The sequence below is a fragment of the Schistocerca piceifrons genome, chromosome 1 (assembly GCF_021461385.2).
Source record: "Schistocerca piceifrons isolate TAMUIC-IGC-003096 chromosome 1, iqSchPice1.1, whole genome shotgun sequence".
Taxonomy (NCBI): Eukaryota; Metazoa; Arthropoda; class Insecta; order Orthoptera; family Acrididae; genus Schistocerca; species Schistocerca piceifrons.
The window spans coordinates 924,452,091-924,476,186 of record NC_060138.1 but is presented as its reverse complement, the minus strand read 5'-3'; the positions used below and the strand labels follow the sequence as shown (position 1 = coordinate 924,476,186).

General features: G+C 44.1%; 1 protein-coding gene across 3 annotated transcripts in view; it reads right to left on the bottom strand.

Moving 5' to 3' along the window:
* The window catches only part of LOC124778634 (superoxide dismutase [Cu-Zn]-like), a 337,243-nt gene that overhangs the window by 60,612 nt on the left and 252,535 nt on the right, over positions 1 to 24,096 (bottom strand). Inside the window, exon 1 of one of the 3 annotated variants that reach the window (XM_047253764.1) lies at positions 20,488 to 20,675. The exons of the other annotated variants lie outside the window; for them this stretch is intronic. The gene's annotated coding sequence lies outside the window, so the exon portion shown is untranslated. Of the gene's footprint in view, positions 1 to 20,487; positions 20,676 to 24,096 lie in introns of those variants that run through there. 3 annotated transcript variants of the gene reach the window in all.

Sequence of the window (24,096 nt, the reverse complement as noted above, 5' to 3'; positions counted from 1 at the left end):
AAGTTCATAGATTTGGCTGGCACGTGAATACACCTTACCCTTTCATCACTATAATCATCATTTTGAAGTATCAGGCAGCTCCCATCCAGGATAATAGTTAGGACTATGTTTCTATATTTCCTGCATCTATCTATTGTAACACAAAATGATGATAATTTATTACTTTAAAATAGAAAAATAGTCTACGGGTGAGTTCGAAAACCTGAGCATGAGATCCTAGAACACCAAATAACCGATCTCTGGCAGAATCGGCCAGGAGTTTGCATCTTGTTACTGTCCGCAGCTACGAAATTTATGTAGATATATTTTTCCTAATTGCTACACAGCCTGTCGTCTTGCATAGTGGACCAGTCTAAGTACGAGATTAACAACTGCGTCTCATTATTCCAGTTGTATGCATTTGCAGTAGGCATGAGAATATACTAGGCAGATATGCGAGGAATATCTATGGCACATAACTCAACTCCGTAAAACTGCTTATGCTCAAAACGAAGTGTCCTTGTTTTATTACAACGTAGCAGAAAAGCGCTACGTAAATAAAATTGTCGAGGCGAAAAGTTTTAGACGCAAAACTATAAACAGAGTGCACAGTGTTTCAAAAAGGCTGGGCCGTTTTCTCAAAACTGTATCTTCTAGATATATAGAGATAGAAACTTGTGGTGAATGTTAACTTACGCATAGGACTGTAATGTCTCTATTTTCAAAAGAACCATCCAATTTTACTCTGCGAAAATCTTGCACAACAATTGCAACTGAATTGCATCTGCTGAAACAGATAAGGCAGAAACGTTTTCTTCCTGTGTTATTACTATGTCAAATCTACGAGTGAACGATATAGGTAGCTGCACCAGACAGCCATATGAACTGACAACTTGGCGTCAATGTAAACTATGACCTAGCGAGGTGGCACACCGGAATCGCATTCAGGAGGACGACGGTTCAAACCCACGTCGGGCCATCCAGATTTAGATTTTCTATGATTTTCCTAAATCGTTCCAGGCAAATGCCAGGGTTGTTCCTATGAGAAGGCACGTCCGATTTCTTTCCCTATCATTGATACAATCGGAGCTTGTGCTCCGTCTCTAATGACCTCGATGACGATAACGTCGCCTTCGCTCCGTACCCCAGTGTCCAGCATCACTACCTTGCCTGGTTTCCGGTCTTCAGGAAGAAGGGGCTGCCATTCCTCCGCAGGCACTCAGGCACCTCACTGAAAGTGTCCTCAGCAGAGTGGAAGCCGTCATAAGGGCGAAGGGTAGACACTCCCCATATTAATTCTTTGGCATTCCTATCGTGCGACTGTGCTAAAGTGTACAGTTTCCGGTATCATGCAATGATTGGAACTCTTGCACTGACTGGCCCGACCGAATGTTATGTATTACCAAATAATGTGATTTCAGACACCTGAAGATGGAATTTTAAAATCCGAAACCGGTCCTGGTTTGCTCAGATATTAGTGCAACTGTAGCGGATCTCTCTAAATTAATTACATTACTGGCCATTAAAATTGCTACACCACGAAGATGAAGTGCTACAGACGCGAAACTTAACCGACAAGAAGAAGATGCTGTGATATGCAAATGATCAGCTTTTCAGAGCATTCACACAAGGTTGGCGCCGGTGGCGACACCTACAACGTGCTGACATGAGGAGAGTTTCCAACAGATTTCTGATACACAAACAGCAGTTGACCGGAGTTGCCTGGTGAAATGTTGTTGTGATGCCTCGTGTAAGGAGGAGAAATGCGTACCATCACGTTTCCGACTTTGATAAAGGTCGGATTGTAGCCTATCGCGATTGCGGTTTATCGTATCGCGACATTGCTGCTCGTGTTGGTCGAGATCCAATGACTGTTAACAGAATATGGAATCGGTGGGTTCAAGAGGGTAATATGGAACGCCGTGCTGGATCCAACGGCCTCGTATCGGTAGCAGTTGAGATGACAGGCATCTTATCCGCATGGCTGTAATGGATCGTGCAGCCACGTCTCGATCCCTGAGTCAACAGATGGGGACGTTTGCAAGACAACAACCATCTGCACGAACAGTTCGACGACGTTTGCAGCAGAATAGACTGTCAGCTCGGAGACCATGGCTGCGGTTACCTTTGATGCTGCATCACAGACAGGAGCGCCTGCGACGGTGTACTCAACGACAAACCTGAGTGCACGAATGGCAAAACGTAACTTTTTCGGATGAATCCAGGTTCAGTTCACAGCATCATGATGGTCGCATCTGTGTTTGGCGATATCGCGGTGAACGCACATTGAAAGCGTATATTCGTCATCGCCATACTGGCGTATCACCCGGCGTGATGGTATGGGGTGCCACTGATTACACGTCTCGGTCACCTCTTGTTCGCACTGACGGCAATTTGAATAGTGGACGTTACATTTCAGATGTGTTACGACCCGTGGCTCTACCCTTCATTCGATCCTTGCGAAACCCTACATTTCAGCAGGATAATGTACGACCGCATGTTGCAAGTCCTGCACGGGCCTTTCTGGATACAGAAGATGTTCGACTGCTGCCCTGTCCAGCACATTCGCCAGATCTCTCACCAACTGAAAACGTCTGGCGAATGGTGGCCGAGCAACTGGCTCGTCACAATACGCCAGTCACTACTCTTGATGAAGTGTGATATCGTGTTGAAGCTGCATGGGCAGCTGTACCTGTAGCCGCCATCCAAGCTCTGTTTGACTCAATGCCCAGGCGTATCAAGGCCGTTACTACGGCCAGAGGTGGTTGTTCTGCGTACTGATTTCTCAGGATCTATGCACCCAAATTGCGTGGAAATGTAATCACATGTCAGTTCTAGTATAATATATTTGTCCAATGAACACCCGTTTATCATCTGCATCTCTTATTGGTGTAGTTATTTTAATGGCCAGTAGTGTATCATGCCACACTGTAGCGGATGTCCTATTGACCAAATCTCGTGTCTTTAGCTGAAAATGAGCAATAGATTCGAGTATAGGTGCGACCTGGAGTGAAGTATTCTGAACCTACGCTAGCGACGGCTCATCGGTATTCGTTAGGCGTGTTCAGGCGAGCGTACGACACGCGGGAGCGCTGTCGCCAGCGATGCCTGCGGTCGGCGCACACGCACGCAGCCAGTAGCAGGAGAGAGCAGGTAACAGCGGCGCGCGGTAGCGGCTGCGGTGTGGTCGGCCGTGGCCGCAGCCGGCTGTGCCACGTTAATTGCGTGGCCCGCCCGGACGCTCAGTAATCGAGTTACCGCGGCGCTGTAGGTCCGCCGTAATCTGGCGCATGATTTGTGGGCCCGCCCGCGGCCACCGGTAAGAAATAGACTTTGAATAACGACGCCCTGTCCAGAGTTGCCGTCATGCTCTTTACCTTCGAGTAACATCGTATCAGCTGCGCTCCACACGGTAATGACTACCTCATCGTCTTTCTCCCTCTCTCTTCACCCACTCCTGTCTACTCACGCTAACGTAAAACAGCATAAGATTGTAGAAATATAACCCAACAGACATCCTAAAGGAAGCCCACAGTGCACTACTGTTAATAAAAATACACTCCTGGAAATGGAAAAAAGAACACATTGATACCGGTGTGTCAGACCCACCATACTTGCTCCGGACACTGCGAGAGGGCTGTACAAGCAATGATCACACGCACGGCACAGCGGACACACCAGGAACCGCGGTGTTGGCCGTCGAATGGCGCTAGCTGCGCAGCATTTGTGCACCGCCGCCGTCAGTGTCAGCCAGTTTGCCGTGGCATACGGAGCTCCATCGCAGTCTTTAACACTGGTAGCATGCCGCGACAGCGTGGACGTGAACCGTATGTGCAGCTGACGGACTTTGAGCGAGGGCGTATAGTGGGCATGCGGGAGGCCGGGTGGACGTACCGCCGAATTGCTCAACACGTGGGGCGTGAGGTCTCCACAGTACATCGATGTTGTCGCCAGTGGTCGGCGGAAGGTGCACGTGCCCGTCGACCTGGGACCGGACCGCAGCGACGCACGGATGCACGCCAAGACCGTAGGATCCTACGCAGTGCCGTAGGGGACCGCACCGCCACTTCCCAGCAAATTAGGGACACTGTTGCTCCTGGGGTATCGGCGAGGACCATTCGCAACCGTCTCCATGAAGCTGGGCTACGGTCCCGCACACCGTTAGGCCGTCTTCCGCTCACGCCCCAACATCGTGCAGCCCGCCTCCAGTGGTGTCACGACAGGCGTGAATGGAGGGACGAATGGAGACGTGTCGTCTTCAGCGATGAGAGTCGCTTCTGCCTTGGTGCCAATGATGGTCGTATGTGTGTTTGGCGCCGTGCAGGTGAGCGCCACAATCAGGACTGCATACGACCGAGGCACACAGGGCCAACACCCGGCATCATGGTGTGGGGAGCGATCTCCTACACTGGCCGTACACCACTGGTGATCGTCGAGGGGACACTGAATAGTGCACGGTACATCCAAACCGTCATCGAACCCATCGTTCTACCATTCCTAGACCGGCAAGGGAACTTGCTGTTCCAACAGGACAATGCACGTCCGCATGTATCCCGTGCCACCCAACGTGCTCTAGAAGGTGTAAGTCGACTACCCTGGCCAGCAAGATCTCCGGATCTGTCCCCCTTTGAGCATGTTTGGGACTGGATGAAGCGTCGTCTCACGCGGTCTGCACGTCCAGCACGAACGCTGGTCCAACTGAGGCGCCAGGTGGAAATGGCATGGCAAGCCGTTCCACAGGACTACATCCAGCATCTCTACGATCGTCTCCATGGGAGAATAGCAGCCTGCATTGCTGCGAAAGGTGGATATACACTGTACTAGTGCCGACATTGTGCATGCTCTGTTGCCTGTGTCTATGTGCCTGTGGTTCTGTCAGTGTGATCATGTGATGTATCTGACCCCAGGAATGTGTCAATAAAGTTTCCCCTTCCTGGGACAATGAATTCACGGTGTTCTTATTTCAATTTCCAGGAGTGTACTACACTCAGTCAAGTTTCAGCTCTCTGAGACTGCGGACGTGTGTGCAAGTTGCGTTTGCGTGAGTATGTGTGTGCGTGTGTGTATGTCTACTGCTGACAAAGCTATGAGTGTGTGCATCTTTTTATTGTGCCTATCGCGATTCAGCATCTCCGCTATATGGTGAGTAGCAACTTTCCTTCTCTGGTATTGCTACTAACTATGTATGTATATACCCACTTTACTGTGTTATTTGTTCTTTCTCTGCATGTAACAGTCTTCCAGCAAATATGACTTTACGACCTGATATTTTCTACACGGCCGTAACTGCAGCACTAAGTAGACAAATCGTTTTGCGTTCTAGTGACACACACTTGAACCTCCTGTCCAGGAAAAAATAAGCATTAACAGCTTGCTCCTACCAAGCACACTTGGAGGTACTAACCAACCTAACAACATATAACTTGTAACAGCTAAGAGTTATTAGTATAAAAATGGCGTAAATACTGATGTAATGTCTTTCAGTTGATCGTCCTCAGCCACCAAACGACATACCTGCACTTAAAGACTTTACACTTTTACACTGTGTGTGTATGTATATAGGGCGTTTCAGAAGTGATGGTCAATATTCAGGGATATGACAGGAATGATCATTCGAAACAAGAAAGTCACGTAAGCATGCGCTTTAAAACGCATACCTGAAGAGCTATGAGCAATTCTTGATCTTACAAATCTCTGCTACTGGAAGCTTTTTGCTTTCCATATTTTGAAAAGTGGTAGTATTGACCAAAATAAGAAAAAAAGTCCAGTAAACATGTGATCTAAAATACATACTATAAGAGTTATGAGAACTTGTTCATCTTCGCTACTTCGAAACACAGCTCTTCTAATGAACAAGTGCTCATAACTCTTACAGTATGCATTTTAGACCACATGTTTACTGGACTTTTTTTCTTGTTTTGGTCAATACTACCACTTTTCAAAATATGGAAAGCAAACTGCTTGCACTAGGAGAAATTCATTACACAACATCGAAGATGAAGAATTGCTCATGGCCCTCAAGGTATGCGTTTTAGAATCCATGTTTACTTGACGTTTTTGTTTAGAATGATTATTCCCATCAGATACCTGAATATTGATTAGCACTTGTGAAACACGTCACATTAATGTGACCACCTCTTGTGTTCGATGTCAGTTTGAAGTAACCACTCACAGACGGCATGTGGGTAGCAGTACTAGCAGTGGAGGGTATAGAAAGTGTGTCGGGGAGGTGGGTGGGGACGCGGAAAACAATGCAATCCTTGTCATAATACGGAACGAAGCGATTTTTCTGACGTACAAAAGTGCACGATCATTGCCTTTCGGTTCAAGGGTGCAAGCATTTTCGAAACAGCTATGTTCGCTTGCCACCTTAGCTAAGGTAAACCGTGCACAGCAAAATGGCGCTAACCAACACTGGCAACAGTGACACCTCTTGCCAGTGACACCTCATGGTCCGTACTCGTAGATGACAAAGTTGAAAGATGTCTGCAGAGATGAGTACGGGCGAATAGATGTGCAACTGTTGAACAACTGACCGGGCTACCAACTGTGTCTCCTCAACGACCGTTCAGCAAACGTTGCTGCATTGGGCCTCCGCAGCAGCATCCTGGTTCATGCACCCACGCTGACTCTACATCCATATCAGTACTCCCAAAGCAACCTAACACTGTGTGGCAGAGGTTACCTCTGCTTTCACTAACCGATCTCCCACCCCTCCCTGTTCCACTCACGAATGACGCGTGGTAATTTTGCCAGTCGATACTGTCTTCTTTCGCTGATACTTACTTACAGACAGCCGCATCATCCGCTAACAGTCTTAAAGAGTTTTCGACGCTTTCTGCTAGATGATTTATATACATCGCAAACAGGAACGGTTCTGACTGCTGTTCATCAGCGACGAAGCCTGGAATTTGCACACCAATACCGCACCTGAACGTCCACTGACATGAGTGGCGACAGGTAGCCATTTCAGATGAATCGCGTTTCGTGCTCCGTCGGCGAGTAAGACGTGGAACGTCTGAAATCAAACACTCTACAACCATGAGGGGGTGTTATGGAACGGGGAATGTTTTCGTGGCGTTCTCTCGGTGGTCTCGTCATTCTGGAAGGCACACTGGATCAACACAAGTATGCTTCTATCCTTGGGTATTATGTCTATCCATACGTTTAGTTTGTTTTTCCTCGGCACGATGGTGTCTACCGGCAGGTCAATGCAACGTGTCATACAGTTCGCAGTGTACGTTGTAAGTAGGCTGTCTAGGTTTTTATGTTGGTAACGCCACGTAGCGCTCTGTATGAAAATCAGTGACTGTGCTGTGTGCAGTCTTTGGCTACTTTGCATTGTTGGAAATTTTGCTATTGTAGTGTTGGGCTGTTGGATGTGAACAGCGCGTAGCGTTGCGCAGTTGGAGGTGAGCCACCAGCAGTGGTGGATGTGGGGAGAGAAACGGCAGAATTTTAAGAGCGACGATCTGGACGTCTGTCCGCCAGAAAGAGTAAATTTGTAATATTGGATATCATGAACTGATATGTTTGTTCTCTGTCAAAATCTTTCATTTGATGACTATGCCTATCAGTAGTTAGTGCCTTCAGTAGTTAGAATCTTCTATTTAGCTGGCAGTACTGGCGCTCACTGTATTGCGGTAGTTCGAGTAACGAAGATTTTTGTGAGGTAAGTGATTCATGAAAGCTATAGGTTATTGTTAGTCAGGGCCATTCTTTTGTAGCGATTGTTGAAAGTCAGACTGCGTTGCGCTAAAAATATTGTGTGTCAGTTCAGTGTTGATCAGAAGAGGTAAAGAGCGAAATGTCTGAGTACGTTCATTTCTGCTCAGCTGTTTGAAAATCAAATAATGTAACGGGATTATCAGCACAGTCATTCATAAACTTTTCTAAGGGGACGTTTCAATATGCGTGGTTTGGAGAGCGCCCGCATAGATTTACCGTATCCTCTGGTCACGAGACTTCCCTGATTTAAACGCAATCGAGGATCTGCGGGACCACCTCGATCGGGCTGTTCTCGTCATGGATCCTCAAACGAGAAACGCAGTGCAGCTAGCCACGGCACTGGAATGTAGTGGCGCAGCAGGGTATCTGGACTGTTGATAAGTGGATAGGCTACTAGATACCAGTACTGGGTTTAGCGGTTAATCCCTCACCTTCATGACGGTGCTTATATATCCCCATCGGAGTTGCATTATGTCGAATATACGTTGCAGCAACGCCCTCAAGCGGAAATATTTTAAGAATTTTTTGTAATGAGTGGCCACAGTCATAATATATTTATTTAAAGTCATTACCACTATTAGACTCTTGTTTATTTACAGTGTTACATTTACACTTACACAATCGTGATTCCGGCTTCAAAGTGCCATTATCAAGTTCAAATGGTTTAAATGGCTCTGAGCACTATGGGACTTAATTTCTAAAGTCATCAGTCCCCTAGAACTTAGAACTAATTAAACGTAACTAACCTAAGGACATCACACACATCCATGCCGCAGGACCGTAGCGGTCACGCGGTTCCAGACTGTACCGCGTAGAATCGCTCGGCCACCCCGGCTGGCCATTATCAAGTGTTTTAAGTGTTATACAGTGCCTAAGATGACATACTGTCATATTTAAACCTACCTAACATTTGTTCCGAAAGCTAGGAACGTAAATTTTCGGTTCTGTTTTTTGTGTATCTATCGGCTGTAAGTACTGGCCAGCCCCTCTATCTCTTAGTTAGTATTTGTTTCACATCTTTATATGAGATTTTCCATTAATCATTTAGACTACCTAATACTGTCGTATTTATCGACCCTTAGACAATGTGTCTAATATTGTATTTTAAATACGACAGTATGTCATCTTAGGCACTGTATAACACTAAAATCACTTGATAATGGCACTTTGAAGCCGAAATCATGATTGTGTAAGTGTAAATGTAACACTGTAAATAAACAGCAGTCTACTGGCTGTGCTGACTTAAAAGCGGAAATATTTTGATGGCCCATTATGTAATTACTTGGTTCCAAGTGTCACAACTAGCTCTTAATGCACAAAATATAAAGTTGCGCAGTTCATGAAGAGTGAGAGTGCAGTAGCCTTTGTTGCAATGTTAGTGAGTTACACCTGGCTATCACAAATACACTTCGGAGAAGCTGACAAGGTCACGTTTTCTTAGTCGTAGGTAAAGCAAATGGCAGGGTTTAATTTCCTGGTAAGATTTGGGAAATTGCAGTACCCTGCAGCGATCACCTCCAAAGTTGTTGTAACGGTCCGTATTGGAATACAGTTCAAGTATGTTGGTTTCATACGTGACAAAACTTAGAGAGAGTATCGATCGAATAAAATAAGAGCAGCGAAAATGGCACACCCAAAATATGGAAAGCAAACTGCATGCTTAATTGAAGAGGGAGCTATATAATGGCATAAAAAAGTGCTGCGCTCCAAGGAAAACGGCGTAAATTCAATTGTCGGAAAAGCTGCTTAGAAAGTCTCGTGAATCGGCTTTCCAGGCGATACTGAGAAAATTCTCCAGCCCCTAATTATCGCAGAGCTCGCAAAGGTAAGTCTAATAAAAAGCTGCCTAGAGCATGGGAGCCATAATTGTATCCACTAATATGAGCGAAGCGTCAACAAATACAAGGCACAAAGTACTCTCCCACACATGTGTCATAGTGATTCTTAAGGGACAGACAGACACAGGTATAGCTATCTCCTGTCGTATCAGTAACAGATAGGATTGCGGATAGTTAATGCTTCACAATGAGGTGACAAAAGTCACGGGACGCCCCCTAATATCGTGTCGGCTCTCTTCGACGTGGAAGTCACCTGCAGAAATATTGAGCCATGCTGCCTCCATGGCCGTCCATAATTGCGAAAGTGTTGCCGAACCAGGATGTTTTGCATGAATTGACCTCCGGATTATGTACCATAAATGTTCTATGGGATTCATGTCGGGCGATGCGGGTGAGCAAATCATTCATTCAGATTGTCCAAAATGTTCGTCAAACCAATCGCGAACAACTGTAATCCGGTGACACGGCGCATGGTCATCCATAAAAATTACATGAAGTCCATGAAAAGCTGCCAACGACCTGGAAGTAGCCGATCATAGCCATTTCCAGTCAATGATTTGTTCAATTAGATTAGCGGACCCGGCCCATTTCACGTAAACATAGCTCCATATCATTATGGACCCACCAGCAGCATGCGCAGTACCTTGTTGACAATTTGATTACATGGCGTCGGGGTGGGAGGGGGGGAGCGAAGGGGGTGGGAGTGGGGGGACGCTGCGCCACAATCGAACCCTACCATCAGCTCTTACCAAGTGAAATCTAGACTCATATGACAAGCTACGGTTTTCCAGTCGTCTAGGGTCCACGGAAAAAAAGCGCAGGTGACGCCTGTATATAAGAAGGGTGACGCCTGTATATAAGAAGATTAGAAGGACGGATACCAAATTTCAGGCATTGCCCCTAAGAACACACAAGGCAGTGGCCGACAGCCTTCACTTAACACCGGAGAGCAGCGGCATTTGCATAGAGTTGTCAGGGATAACAGACAAGCAACACTGCGTGAAATAACGACAGAAATAAATGTGGGACATAGGACGAACGTATCGGTTGGAACAGGGAGGGGAAATGTGGCGTTAATGAGCTACGGCAGCAGAAGACCGACGCAAGTGCTTTTGCTAACAGCACGACTTCGCCTGCAGCGCCTCTCTCTGGCTCGTGACCATACAGATTGGATCCTAGATGACTGGAAAACCATGGCCTGGTCTTATGAGTCTCGATTTCAGTTGGTAATAGCTGATGATATGGTTCGACTCTGGCGCCGACACCACGAATACATGGACTCAGATGTCAACAAGGTAATGCGCAGGCTGGTGGTGGCTCCATAATGGAATGGACTGTGTTCACATGAAATAAACTAGATCATCTGGTCCAAATGAACCATTCATTGACTGAAAATGGTCCTGTTCGGCTATCTGGAGATCATATGCAGACATTCAACGATGGAATTTTTATGGACGGCACTGTGCCATGACACGGGGTCACAGTTGTTTGAAGGACATTCTGGACAGTTCGAGCAAATGATTTGGCCACCCAGATCACTCGACATGAATCCCAGCGAAAATTTATGGGACATAATCGAGAGGTCGGTTCGCGCACAAAATCTTGCATCGGTAAGACTTTCGCAATTGTGGACGGCCGTAGAGGTAACATGGCTTAACATTTCTGCAGGGGAGTTCCAACGGCATATTGTGTCCATACCACGTCGAGTTGCTGCAGTAATCCAGGGAAAAAGAGGTTCGACACAATAGTAGGTAGTAACCCAAGACTTTTGTCACCTCATTGTATTCGTAAAAAGGGTTACCCTATGAATTACATTGTTTTAAGATTCAAAAAACCTTTCTTCGGCTGAAGTACAGCGCACATCCTGCTAAACCCAGATCTTCCTTTCTTTTCTCCTTTGAAATAATTAGAATGTCAGCGCCATTTGGAGACACATATCTTATTACTTGTTGTATATTTCTCAATCTTTATCATTGTTTCCGATCTATGGCTAGACTTGGTTGTTCGCGTGGTGCCTTCTCACAGCCTGCCGTGGTAACTGACAACGAACACTTCCTCTCTACTAACGTATTCCTGTTGCAGCACATTTCCGTCGTCGGTGAAGTACAAGCTCTGCAGAACCGTTGGGCGATTTCTAACGTGACACGGAAGAATGCTGTACCGTACACTTTATTGTCGACAGCGCTCTCGAGCACAGGTTTCGGCTGTTACTCACTTTCTCCCGGCTAGGTAACATGCACTCACTTGCCATGGTTCAAATGGTTCAAATGGCTCTGAGCACTATGGGACTTAACATCTGAGGTCATCAGTCCCCTAGAACTTAGAACTACTTAAACCTAACTAACCTAAGGACATCACACACATCCATGCCCGAGGCAGGATTCGAACCTGCAACCGTGGCAGTCGCGTGGTTCCGGACTGAAGCGCCTAGAACCGCTCGGCCACCGCGGCCGGCTCACTTTCAGTGGTTACATCGTATTGCGCTTTGCATATTATCCGCAGCCAATCTCCTTATGAGAAGAACCAAACAAAATATCTTTTATTTACAACATCTATTTCTGTGTGAAAACATAGTATCTTTCCCCCCACTTATGACGCGGAAGTTAAAGACTGAAAATTTTCGCTCTCTTCTTATCCTCGTCATTATAAATCAGAGCTATTTATCATTGAATGAAGAGTATAATAAAGATACTGTGACATGAGACTGTATGAACATATTTATATCTCACATCTACATCCATCTATACTCTGTAATCCACCTTACGCTGTGTGACGGAAGGTACCGTATCTTATGTTCCACTGTCGCTTCCCTTTTCCTGCTCCAGTCGCGAAAGGTTCGCTGAAAGAACGACTGCTGGGAAGCTCCGTGTGAGCTCAGTCTCTAATGTTACCTTCATTGCTTTTTCGCGAGATACGGCCGGAGGAATCAATACACTGGTTGACTCTTCGAGGGACTTCAACAGTAAACCTCACCATGATGGAGAACGCCTCCTGCAGCCTCTGACACTGCAGTTGGCTGAGAATTTATGATACGCTTTGGCGCCTGTTAAATGAACCTGTAAAGAAACGTGCTGCTCTTCTTTGGATCATCTCTATGAAGCCTGTCTGGTACGGATCCAATACTGACGAGCAATATTTAAATACCGGTCGAACGAAGGTTTTGTAAGCTAACTCGTTTGTTGACGGACTACATTTCCTGACGATTCTCCCAATGAACCTGAGTCTGGCATCTGCCTTATTTGCCATTGGTTTTATGTGGTCATTCAACTTTAAATCGTCCCTAACGCATACTCCTAGATATTATATGTATGTCGCTGTTTCTAGCGCCTATTTTGCAATCGTATATCATACAAAAATGGGTCTTTATTCCCATTTATGAGAAATACGTTACTTTTATTTATGTTCAGCGCATCGAGCGTTGATTCTCTGCAGGTCTTCCTGCATTTCGCTATAATATTATAGTGTTGCGACATCTCTGTATACAAAGAACGTACTAAAACTCCTAGCATTATCAGTGGTAGGTTATGCTAACTAATGGTAATGTGTTGGATTTTCGCTCATGGGTAACCGGTTTGTATCATGACAGCGGAATAAATTTTCTACTCCAGAATTAGCAAGGAGTTATAGAAGAAATTCTAAGAGTTTAAAGTACCGTCGGCAAAGAGATTACAAGAAACAGAGCTATAACATGGACTGAACGAGTTTAGGGAAGGAAAAGGGACAAGGTCTTGTTTAAAGAATCATACAAGCATTTACCTGCAAGCGACTTAGACGACCCTCTCTAAGGAACGAGATGTGGGAGCGTGTAGTTGCTTCTCATACGAAAGTCTAGTGTTGAGATACTTATCTCGGCGCGCTGCCTTGTGAACTGAGAACACGAGACACTGTTGATGCTGATGCACCTTCCTGATGATATTTCAGAAGGCTTTCTTCGTGAGCATCATGGTATACGTGTTATTATTACCGATCTCGAAGAAACGTAATGTGTTTCTCTCCTGAAAGGCTTTCGTGTCGACGCATTTTCTAAGGGAATAAATACTAAATATTTCAGCCTGTAACTTGCTGAATTTGAGATGTTGGTAACAAAAATTCTACCTGACATGTTTTACGTCAACGCTGGCGGAACCAGCACTGGTGGAATATATTGCAGAAATATCCTAAACGAAAGAAAATGAACAGCTTAGGGCGAAAATAATTGCGTGCGCAGCGACCATAATATTGCAGGACATGGAACTTCCTTCTGTGATTCTCGACACAGGGTGGACGCCGACCTTGTAAACAGCGTTTTTGGAGACGCAAATGCCCAGCAATTTCCAAGGCAGATGGCTTCGCTTATTCTTTGTCATTCCGCAGGAATCCCTTGAGCCGCTCCCGTGGAGCTCCAATATATTCCGGACGATGAAATCGTGAATCGATATTCGATTCTGACTATGATTCCATCTGGCCCGTCCTTTCGCGTGCTGGTAAAGCGGCGGCATCGTTGCTTGCCCAGCGCAAACAAGGAGGGACGGCTTCTTTCGCAGCCTCTTCTACCGCCAGGAGGCGCGCTGTCCGCTGAAGCACGGTGTTACCTCCAATTTCCTAACACGTTTACTTCAACTTAACTCGCACAACGACTCATTTCAGACCTAAGTACGTCACTAATTATAACTGCAATGACATGTTCACCACTGTTAAATTACTTCTTTAGCATCTGCATTTCAATGCATATTATACAACATTCTTCACTTTGACCATTTACACTCAACATTTTCAGTCTTAGATATGAATGTTTCACGTTGACTGTTCAGGTAAAATCTGTTTCTTGTCGCACTAATCCCTAAGCAGAAAACTCATCCTGTTTTTCTTTAGATTCCTATTCGTCCGTAGCAAATGACACTGCAACACCCTTACGATCACTGAGTCAGCTATCCTTCAGGCACAATAAACGCTTTTGACGCAGTGTGTTGAAAAAGGTAGTTGAACGTCCGTCATTAGAGACGGTTCACAAGGTCTGATTACGAAAGGATGCGGAAGGAAATCGGTGGTGCCATTCGAAGGAACCATCCTGGTGTTTAACCGTGTGCTTCCCAATGAGAGGCCAGTGTGCTAACCGATGTACTATCTCGTTCGATGCAGTGGATTAGACTTATCTCAAAAGTGCATCTGTTGAGTGCAGGTGAATGTGTGTGTTCGTAGTGTAACGCAGTGCTTGTCTAATTGTTGCGTGTGGCCCAAGGTTATCCGTCTTGTTTTATAATAATATGTATCTTGTAGCTAACAGCCGAATCCAAAAATGTCAACTAATACTAAGAGGTTGTTAAGAGTCTTCCAGCTCAAGGTAACAAACAAAAATACTTATAGAGACAGTAATATAGTACGCTGTGTTTAATTTCAGTTGACTTTGGCGAATTCAGCCGTGAGCTAAGTAAGGCTGGTATCTCCCTTCAAGGGCAGAGGGGTAAGTAGCGGGTCCATTGTGGGGTTAGAAGATGTGAGAGGGTGGCGGGGCGGGGGGAAAAAGGTGTTATTGTTTCTCTTCCAGTACTGACTGCGCGACTTGTACGGATCAACTGTTATGGATAAATGTTGACACGGAAGCACCATGGTTTCATGAAAGCACATTAAAATGGTTCAAATGGCTCGGAGCACTATGGGACTCAACTGCTGAGGTCATTAGTCCCCTAGAACTTAGAACTAGTTAAACCTAACTAACCTAAGGACATCACAAACATCCATGCCCGAGGCAGGATGCGAACCTGCGACCGTAGCGGTCTTGCGGTTCCAGACTGCAGCGCCTTTAACCGCACGGCCACTTCGGCCGGCGAAAGCGCATTACAGAGACGCCCACCTTCAAGAGCGGTACTAATTTGTAAGAACGAATATAAAATTAAATTAACGCTACTGTAATACAGCGCAATGAGTATAAGAAAAAGACGCTCAAAACATTAAGTAAACATTTGCGATAGTGCCTCATATTGTATAATGCGTTTAAATATAAGGGGCAATCAAATGAAAGTAAGACAGATCAAAAAAGTATTGTAAATAAACTGTTTGTTACTTCAAAAGTAATCACCATAACTGTTAGTACATTTATCCTATTGTTAGACAAGACGGCCAGTGTCTTTGTGAAAAACTGTCTGCGGGTGGCTACGGAATGATGATACTAGCCAGGCGTGCACATCTTCGTCCGAAGAAAATCTACAGCCACGAATGACTTTCTTCAGGACTCCAAAAATACGGAAATCGTGTGAGGAGAGATACTGTATGGAGGATGTGTAAGGGCTTTACAGCGAAACTTCTGCAGCTTAGTCGAAGCAACTTTGGAAACATATGGGAGGTCACTTTGTTGGTAGGTTGTTTCGACAACACTGCAGAAATTTCGCTTGGAAACCCTTAATATCCTTCATACACTCCCGATCTCTCCCCCAAGCGATTTCAGTTTTTTGCAGTCCTGAAGAAAGACATTACTGGCCTGTGCACAATAGTGGTTCCGTAGGCAACCACAAACATTTTTCCGTGAAGGCAGTGGCCGTCTTGTCTCACGGTCGGATGAATGTATTAACAGTTATGGTGATTACCTTTGAAAAAATAGACAGTTTGCTTTCTTTTTCTATCTGTCTCGTTTTCATTTGACTACTCCTCAAACAATTACTGTTATTAAGCTGTTAATCTTCAACTCACACAGCCAGCACAATAACACTTCGCCAGGCAATTAAAGTGTCACAACTTTGGGGGTCGCTGAGGGTGGCAACTGTCTGAAACAGAGAACAGTTTTTTGAATATTGCCGACTTTGGCAATGGGACGGCGCCCTACTTATCGTGCCCTTAGTATAACATGTCTAAAGAGAGGCTATAATTAGTAATAAGATCGGTACAAATGCTGCCCAAGGCGCCGTCCCACAATGTCAGCACTAGCTCTGGAACAAAAAAGTTTGACGGCCACTGGTGGAGTTTTATGTTTGTATGGTATGATTACGAGAGAAGGGACAGAGTGAAACGCGTGCAGCCTACTAATTTCCAATATTGCCAAACGGACCGCCACGTCACCATCCGACGGCCACGTCACTACCAACAGAGTCAGATGCCCCCAATCCATGAGACACTGCGGAGAGGTCTGGAATCGAACTCACGCCAGTGGCACAAATTCTGGTGAACAGAAACGGTACGCCACCTCCTTAACTCACCAACTCAGCCAGATGCTGGTGGTAAAAATTTCTCTCATCGTCTGCAGAGGAATCGGCTACATCCGAGTAGAAGGCCACAGCTCAGGCGTGCTTTAGCGACCTCGGTTGCAGAGGCGGGTAACTATTCGATAAAACCGCAAGCTTCCGCAACAGGTCAGAAAACCACAGAGGAATTACTTGGAAACGAACTATTTATTGTCTGTGTGTGTTTGTGTTTTGGGTTTGGTGAAGGGACGGGGGACTGCGTAGATTAATTTTCTCTTCGCGTCTTATTTTATTTAACTTGTGATCTAAAGTACATTCAGCAGTAACTACATACTTTTGAAATCTGAACCTAAGGGAATCGTTGCTTTCGAGGAGTAGTTTCAATATGAGATCAGGCCATCTCAGTTTTAAATTGCGTGTACATTTGCAAGATCTAAACTATCTTATAACTATAAAGTTTGTGCAACGTACACCCTTGCCACTCGCGGACGAATCACTAACCGAAGTGGCTCCGCAGACATGTGTCAAAGCTCCAACCTGAAGGTACTGCCCTCCTACTTTTCAAGCACAGCAAAGGCATTTTTTACAGCAAACGTCCCCATTGTCTCGCAGGCCACGTGCCATTTTTTTCTGTTTTGGGTAGAACCACTTCGTTTCGTACACGGAACTTCTACAAATTCTTCAACTTCAGCTGTATAGCTGTGCTTCTCACACCTGAAACACTGCTACTCACTTTTAGAGGTTTAACTCTATAAGCGCAGAGAGAGAAGCTTAAAAAAATGTTGATTTTAATCCGTTTATTTAGTTAAACGACACAAAATGCAAATCCGGTGAAATTAATAAGTAAAAGCTTTTACTGGGAGGAACTAGCCAGATGCTTTGTTAGCAAATTTCTCAAAAATTTAGCTGAAATTTAGTTAGGTTTAACCTTATTTCTCCTCTGTCAGTGATATTCAATCTGTTTACTTTCTATAAGAAGATTGGCAATCTCGCTGAAACTCCTTTCCACGAGGATTCAAGGAGGAACAGCTATCAAAAAATTTCTCGCGGTGGTTTATAATATAGGCAAAATAACAGGTGTGACTCTGAAGCCAGAACTACTGACATCCTTTTCTAAACTGTACCATAAGGTCTTCTTTATCGCTTATTCCGACCAGTTTTCTTGTAATACGACATCCGTTTCTTCAACATCTTTGTATGGATTGGTTTAGTTGGATATTCCCATAACTATAAAATCCTCAAACCTGGTTTCAAAGTCTGTGTGAAGGGCAGCTAAATGTTGAACGAAGCTTAAAATGTCGTCATCCTGGCAGATTGTCTGTGTCAGATTGAGAAACTGAAAAAATTCGGGCCGGTCAATGTTTTGATTCAATAATTTAATACTAGCAAGAAAATCTGGAGTGATGGGTTTCGTTTTCCTCATATTTAGACCGTCACCTTTTAACTGCGGTGTTAACCTCTGTAAATTTGGTAAATAGATCTGTTAAATAAGCAATGTCTGGATTTCATTTGATTAATGTTTCTTTTATCATTGGATCTTTGGCACCCAAAAACTCTTAAGAGAGTCTAAAAAATAGTGAGAAAAACAGAAGCCTTTTGACAGCCAGCGCACTTTAGTGTGAACGAATAATCGATTAAAGTTCTCATTTTCTTCACGTACCCCGCCGTCTGAGGAAAATTGCCCCGGTTCGCGCGGCTCCCCCCGTCGGTGGTTCGAGTCCTCCCTCAAGAATGGGAGTGTGTGTGTGTGTGTGTGTGTGTGTGTGTGTGTGTGTGTGTGTGAGTGGTGTGTGTGTGTGTGTGGTTTTTTTGTCTTTATCGTAAGTCAAAGTTAGATTCAGTAGTGTGTAAGCATAGGGACCAATGACATCAGCGGTTTGGTCTCATAGGAACGTACCAAATAATAATAATAATAATAATGCTTCGCATAACAGCGTAAACAGCTTAGAATTCAACTCGTTGCTTCAAATTTTATTTACTACTTTAATGGCTGTTTGTATCGAACAGTTATTAAACTTGTCCAATGGCTGGCAAGATAAACTATTCCCTGATTGTATACCGGTTTCCAGATTTTGCTATAAGTAGCAAAATGTTGTAAGATGCCCGAAAATCATCACAACATCTCCTTGTGAAAAATGTTACATTAGCACCTTAGGTTGCTGGTAACCAGTTGCTGCAACCAGTTTCAGCCGTCGAACCATCATCAGGTTCATAAAAGTACACCTCCGTAGACTCCTGTTTACATCTAATGCACACCCAGTTTTGTTTTTCGCTAACATGGACTCCTTGCAGGTTGGAATCGACTCCCAAAGGTCGATATAAACCACTTTCGGAATCACTGCTTTATAGCTTTCTGTTTCTGGCCTAGCGCCCGTGAGAGAAAGTCTTACGTTGGAAGAGGCAGGTTGTGTAATGTTCCCGGTCGGGACACATCCTTCAGTCTATGACGACGTTTCAAAGCTGCAATCACGCCGCTGCAGAGCCGAAGATCCTTTCTGGCATTCGTTAAACTTCTTGGGAAACATCTGCGATGATTTGTTTTTAGTTACTGATGCTCAGCTGAGTCAGCGCTTGGCTTACTGGGAACATAACGTTAAACGCTGACAAGAGAAACAAGAATCGGCTACGTGCTTACTTCTACACGTACCCGCCACACGTCAGTTAGCCATTGCATTCAGCGATGACGCGTGTGAAGGACAGCTCCCTTTATCTTCCGCCCATGATAATATCTCGTATCCAGAAGAAAAGTAGTAAACCTTTAAAAACTTTTGTAGTGGAACGTTTTCTGAAATTTAATTTTGATGTTGAACGCCATCCTTTTAGAGTCTATCTAGACCTTTCTTATCGTCTCTAATTGCACTAATACTGGGTAACAAACTCAGTCAGAACGATCCGAATATTTGCCAAGGCTGAAGGCATTACGCTGATTTTCGATTGGAACACATTAGAGAAATAACGGAAGTGTTAAATGATAATTATTACTCCAATGTTTGACGATGTAAATCTGCAGACTTCGTGCTCGATGTTCTTTAACAACGACAGTTTCGTGATACTCTAACAAGAGAAGAACTTGAAGCCACTATAGTCATTGCAAGCGTGCTAACAATGATCTGCTGCTTTGATAGGTCCCCCCTTTCTTTTCTGTTTATCCGTTTGTGTCAAAAACTAAAGAGATAAGATACCGAATTACTATAGTCAGTAATACTGAGATTACACTTTTTTAATTCTAAATTGTTAAGTTGCTTGTAAACACACAAAACTGCAACTAGACATTTTTTGAATCGGTAATTTTTTTAAATTACTATTTTATTCCCTAAGCTAGGTTTCGAACCTTTTCAGGCTCATCTTCAGGTGGTGCACATGGAAATTACATGACTATTTCGTAGCATGATGCTCGGCAACGGCCTGCGACACTAAGTGTGGCTTTTCTAAGTGGTATCCACGTGGCAGCTTACACTGTGACTTTCACTTGATTACAGATCACTAACTGCACACTGGATATAAATATATATGCCGATTATCTATTAACCGTATGGTAATTACAATGGAAGCTGCAAGGTGGTTCCACTTAGAAAAGCCGCCTATGCTGCCGCAAGCTAGTAACTAATGTTACGCTACGAAATAATCATGTAACTTCTTACGTGCATCATGTGAAGAAAAGCCTTACAAGGTTTGAAAACTAATTTAGGAAATAAAAGAACAAGCGACTGGTTCAGTTTTCGTATTTACATTGAATAAACAGTCACCGGTTCTAAAACATCCATAACGAGTAAGCTTAATCAGTTAAATACCTTTTTTGTTGAGCTAATTCCTCGCAATGGAGACTGTTGTTATCGAGTGGCAAGGAACAACTGGATCGCACGCTAATCCTCGGTACAGCTCTCGTACAGTCAGACCACGATCTGTCGGTTGCGCTCAGCACTATCACTGAACGGATGTGGTCAGGAGCGTGGTCCACGGTCAGGAGAATCTGACGTCATGCGACGAACGCGCAGAGGCGGACAAGCGGCACGCCGGACCTGCAAGTAGTTCGGCCCGAAGGTTGTAGGGGCGCTGCAGTCGGTCGCAAGGTGAAGACCACGGCCGCTCACCAAGGACAGACAATGACCCTCCGTCTGGAAGGCTAGTCTGCCGGCAAAGATGCTCAGCTGGCACACCCGGGCGAAACCTATTATTCTCTGCGAAGTTTTACTCTATCTCTCCCACTCACGACGCACGTTTCCCAACGCAATTCAGCGTAGAACAACTAGTGCTATCGAGTTTTATTCTCATAAATAACAATTTCATCAATTGTAATTACTCCTTGTACTGCAGCTACGTCGGTGAATCCCCGCGTCTAAAAACAATAATAGGCAGAAACATTTTCCACCGATTCATCAACGTGACGCGCAAAGAAAAATTCACTGCACTGCACAAGATACTCTAAGTTCGGTATCAGTGGAAAACCTGAGTTATGTGTGAGGGGAAAAAATTCATTTGCTTCGTTTCACAAGTTACCATCACTGTAATCACAGTATTTTAACGCTTAATAAGAGAAGAGAATTAGAGCCATCTGTTTTCCTAACGAAGAACTTAAGTAAATATTATAGAAACAAGACGTAAGTAAACAATTCAGAAATATTTATTCCGCTACTAAAAATATTTGTATTTAAATTTCTTAAAATTGTAGTTATTTTACTCGTAACTTACACAAGCTAACTGTAGCTAAGAATTGTCTGCCGAGTCTCTGTCTAAAGGTTTCCTCTTTTATTTTGCGAACAGGCTTTACATGATTTACCGCATTGAACCAGTTATTTCTATCTTGTGCCGGTACCTCCACCTCTGAAACCCGCTACAGTGTAGCAGCTACACCCACAATCCCCTTTAAGTTGCGTTGCATGTAAGGTTCTTTGTACGCTGTAGTATTTTATTTCTGCCGGCCGCGGTGGTGTAGTGGTTCTAGGCGCGCAGTCCGGAACCGCGGGACTGCTACGGTCGCAGGTTCGAATCCTGCCTCGGACATGGATGTGTGTGATGTCCTTAGGTTAGTTAGGTTTAACTAGTTCTAAGTTCTAGGGGACTGATGACCACAGAAGTTAAGTCCCATAGTGCTCAGAGCCATTTGAGCCATTTTTATTTTATTTCTCTATAGCTCTCTAAAGGTGCTTCCCCACCAAATCAATAGTTCTTCGACGAAAAGAAGCTTTTGAAATGTATTGGTATTGGAGAATGCTAAAGAGCGATCTAGTAACTAATGAAGAGGTACTGGATCGCACTGGGGAGAAAAGAGGTTCCGTTATAGAAGTTTGATGGGAGATATCGTGAGGTATTGCGAACTAGTCGAATTGCCTGTGGAGTAAAGCGATTGAGTAAAAGTTAATGAGGCAAGCCAAGGCTTGACGATAATAAACAGGTTCAAATGGATGTAACAATAATTACATAGAGATGTCGAGGCTCTCGCATGAAGGCCAGACTGGAAAGTTGCATCAAACCAGTCTTCTGCGTGAATGTTACAGCGACATCTTATCACATTTATAGTAAATTGTTCCTCTTCTCAGAAGAGTATTACGCAACTATTTTCGTTCGCCCACTGTAATATTTACTCACTGTCTCCCGTTTCTTTATTTTTCGGTTTTCTGCATCAGACTGATTTCAGTGAAGTTCTAAACATACTGTTCCAGAAACAATGTTCTCAATTCTATCTCAAGTTTTGAAACCTTTACATTGCTTTGGTGGAGAAAAGTTATTCGTTTATGAGATTTCTTTGTGTCTTTATCGATTCGCTCAACTTGCGTTATCACTTCTCTAAGGGATCGAAGTTCTTTATTCTATTCCCTCGGGTGTATCATAGTTTCGCATCTGGTTGTTATTTATGGTTCTCTCGTTTCACACAAGGCCTGTCTACTCTAGGTAGTAGTGAAACAGCTATGTGGTCCTGAATTGTAATTTACGTTGCATGTTTCGAGAACTAAGGTGATTTTTTTGTGTCACAACTACGGTTCTCAAGGGTTTCGAAAAGCATTCGACAATTACATTAACAATTCCACGGCTGTCTCGTACAGAAATTGGACAGTGTGGCTTTCGCCAATAGTTGGGATCCAGCTGTAATAGCTGTCAATTAGCTCTCAAACTCCGAAGTGGAGCATTGTAAGAGGCCCGCCAAAGGCTACACCATCAGACTTGTTTGTCAATTTCGCTCTTTTCTGTCAAACAAACCTATATAAGTACCAAAGGAATTTGTCAATTTAGCCTCACCTGTGAAGCAGACGCTGTTCGTCTTGCGAAGCATTGAGGCACTAGTGAGAATGGCTACCAATGCAGACAAAGCATTTCTTACATTGGCTTTAGCACTGTGTATGAAGAAGAAGAAGAAGAAAAATAGACGGTGGTCCAGAAAATGTTTGAAACAGAGAGCAATATAGCCCTGAAAATCTCCTAAACGAAATATTACAATCACAACCAGATCATTAAACCAACTTCATCCGAATGGACAGTCAAAATTACGCACAGAGTATTAGATTTCTCTTTAATCTCCATATTGTCTTTATCGGTGATAGTAGTTTCCATAATTGTGGAAACTCACAATACTGCGAAATAAATTGTAATAAAACTATCTTTGGCTAAACATTGCGCGGCGAAATATCAACACAAACAAAGTCCGCTTTCTTGTCAAATCTGTCGTCAATCAAAATTTCATCTCAAACACGTCTAACATGCTCTATGTTCGACAGACGTAGCGAAGTTTGACAAATCGTTTGATTGTATAGGGGAACCTAATGAGACAGCTACAGTGCCATCAACTGATCTTTCACTTACTGCCTGAACTAGTTCCTTCCTCACCGACAGATAAAGCTGTAACCGTTCCACAGCTGCCGCTCACCGTTGTACAAACAGATCTACTGGCTGGTACAAATAGAAAACGGTGTCACATGCTTGTTAAACATCTTGTGAATAGATGAAGCGGCCGTCTCACTTAGTGTGAATGCAAATGCCCATAAATTTCAACAGCACTTGGCTTCTGTGTTAAATACTGAGTCAGCTGAAGGGCACCTTCTCGGTAAATAAAATATAACTGTTGCGACAGTAATTCCTTTGATAACTAAACGAATCGTATTACTTTCTGTGCATTTCTGTGAAAACGGGATTGCAGTGCTGGCTGTATTTTTAGATTTGTTGATTTTTAGCTTATTCGTTCCCTTTCTCGCTCTCGTACCGATGTTTTTGGCTTACTTCTTTGCGAATAAATATACCTGGACGGCGAAGCAACTATGGCAGCAGCACGGGAACTATGCTGCGTGTGCTTCAAAAAGACACGTATAGTATATTCAGTTCATAAAGTTGACATATGTGGATTGTTAATTAACATTAATTATCAATTTGGACGTTAATTAATTTCTTGGAATAGCCTGGTTGAGCTACTG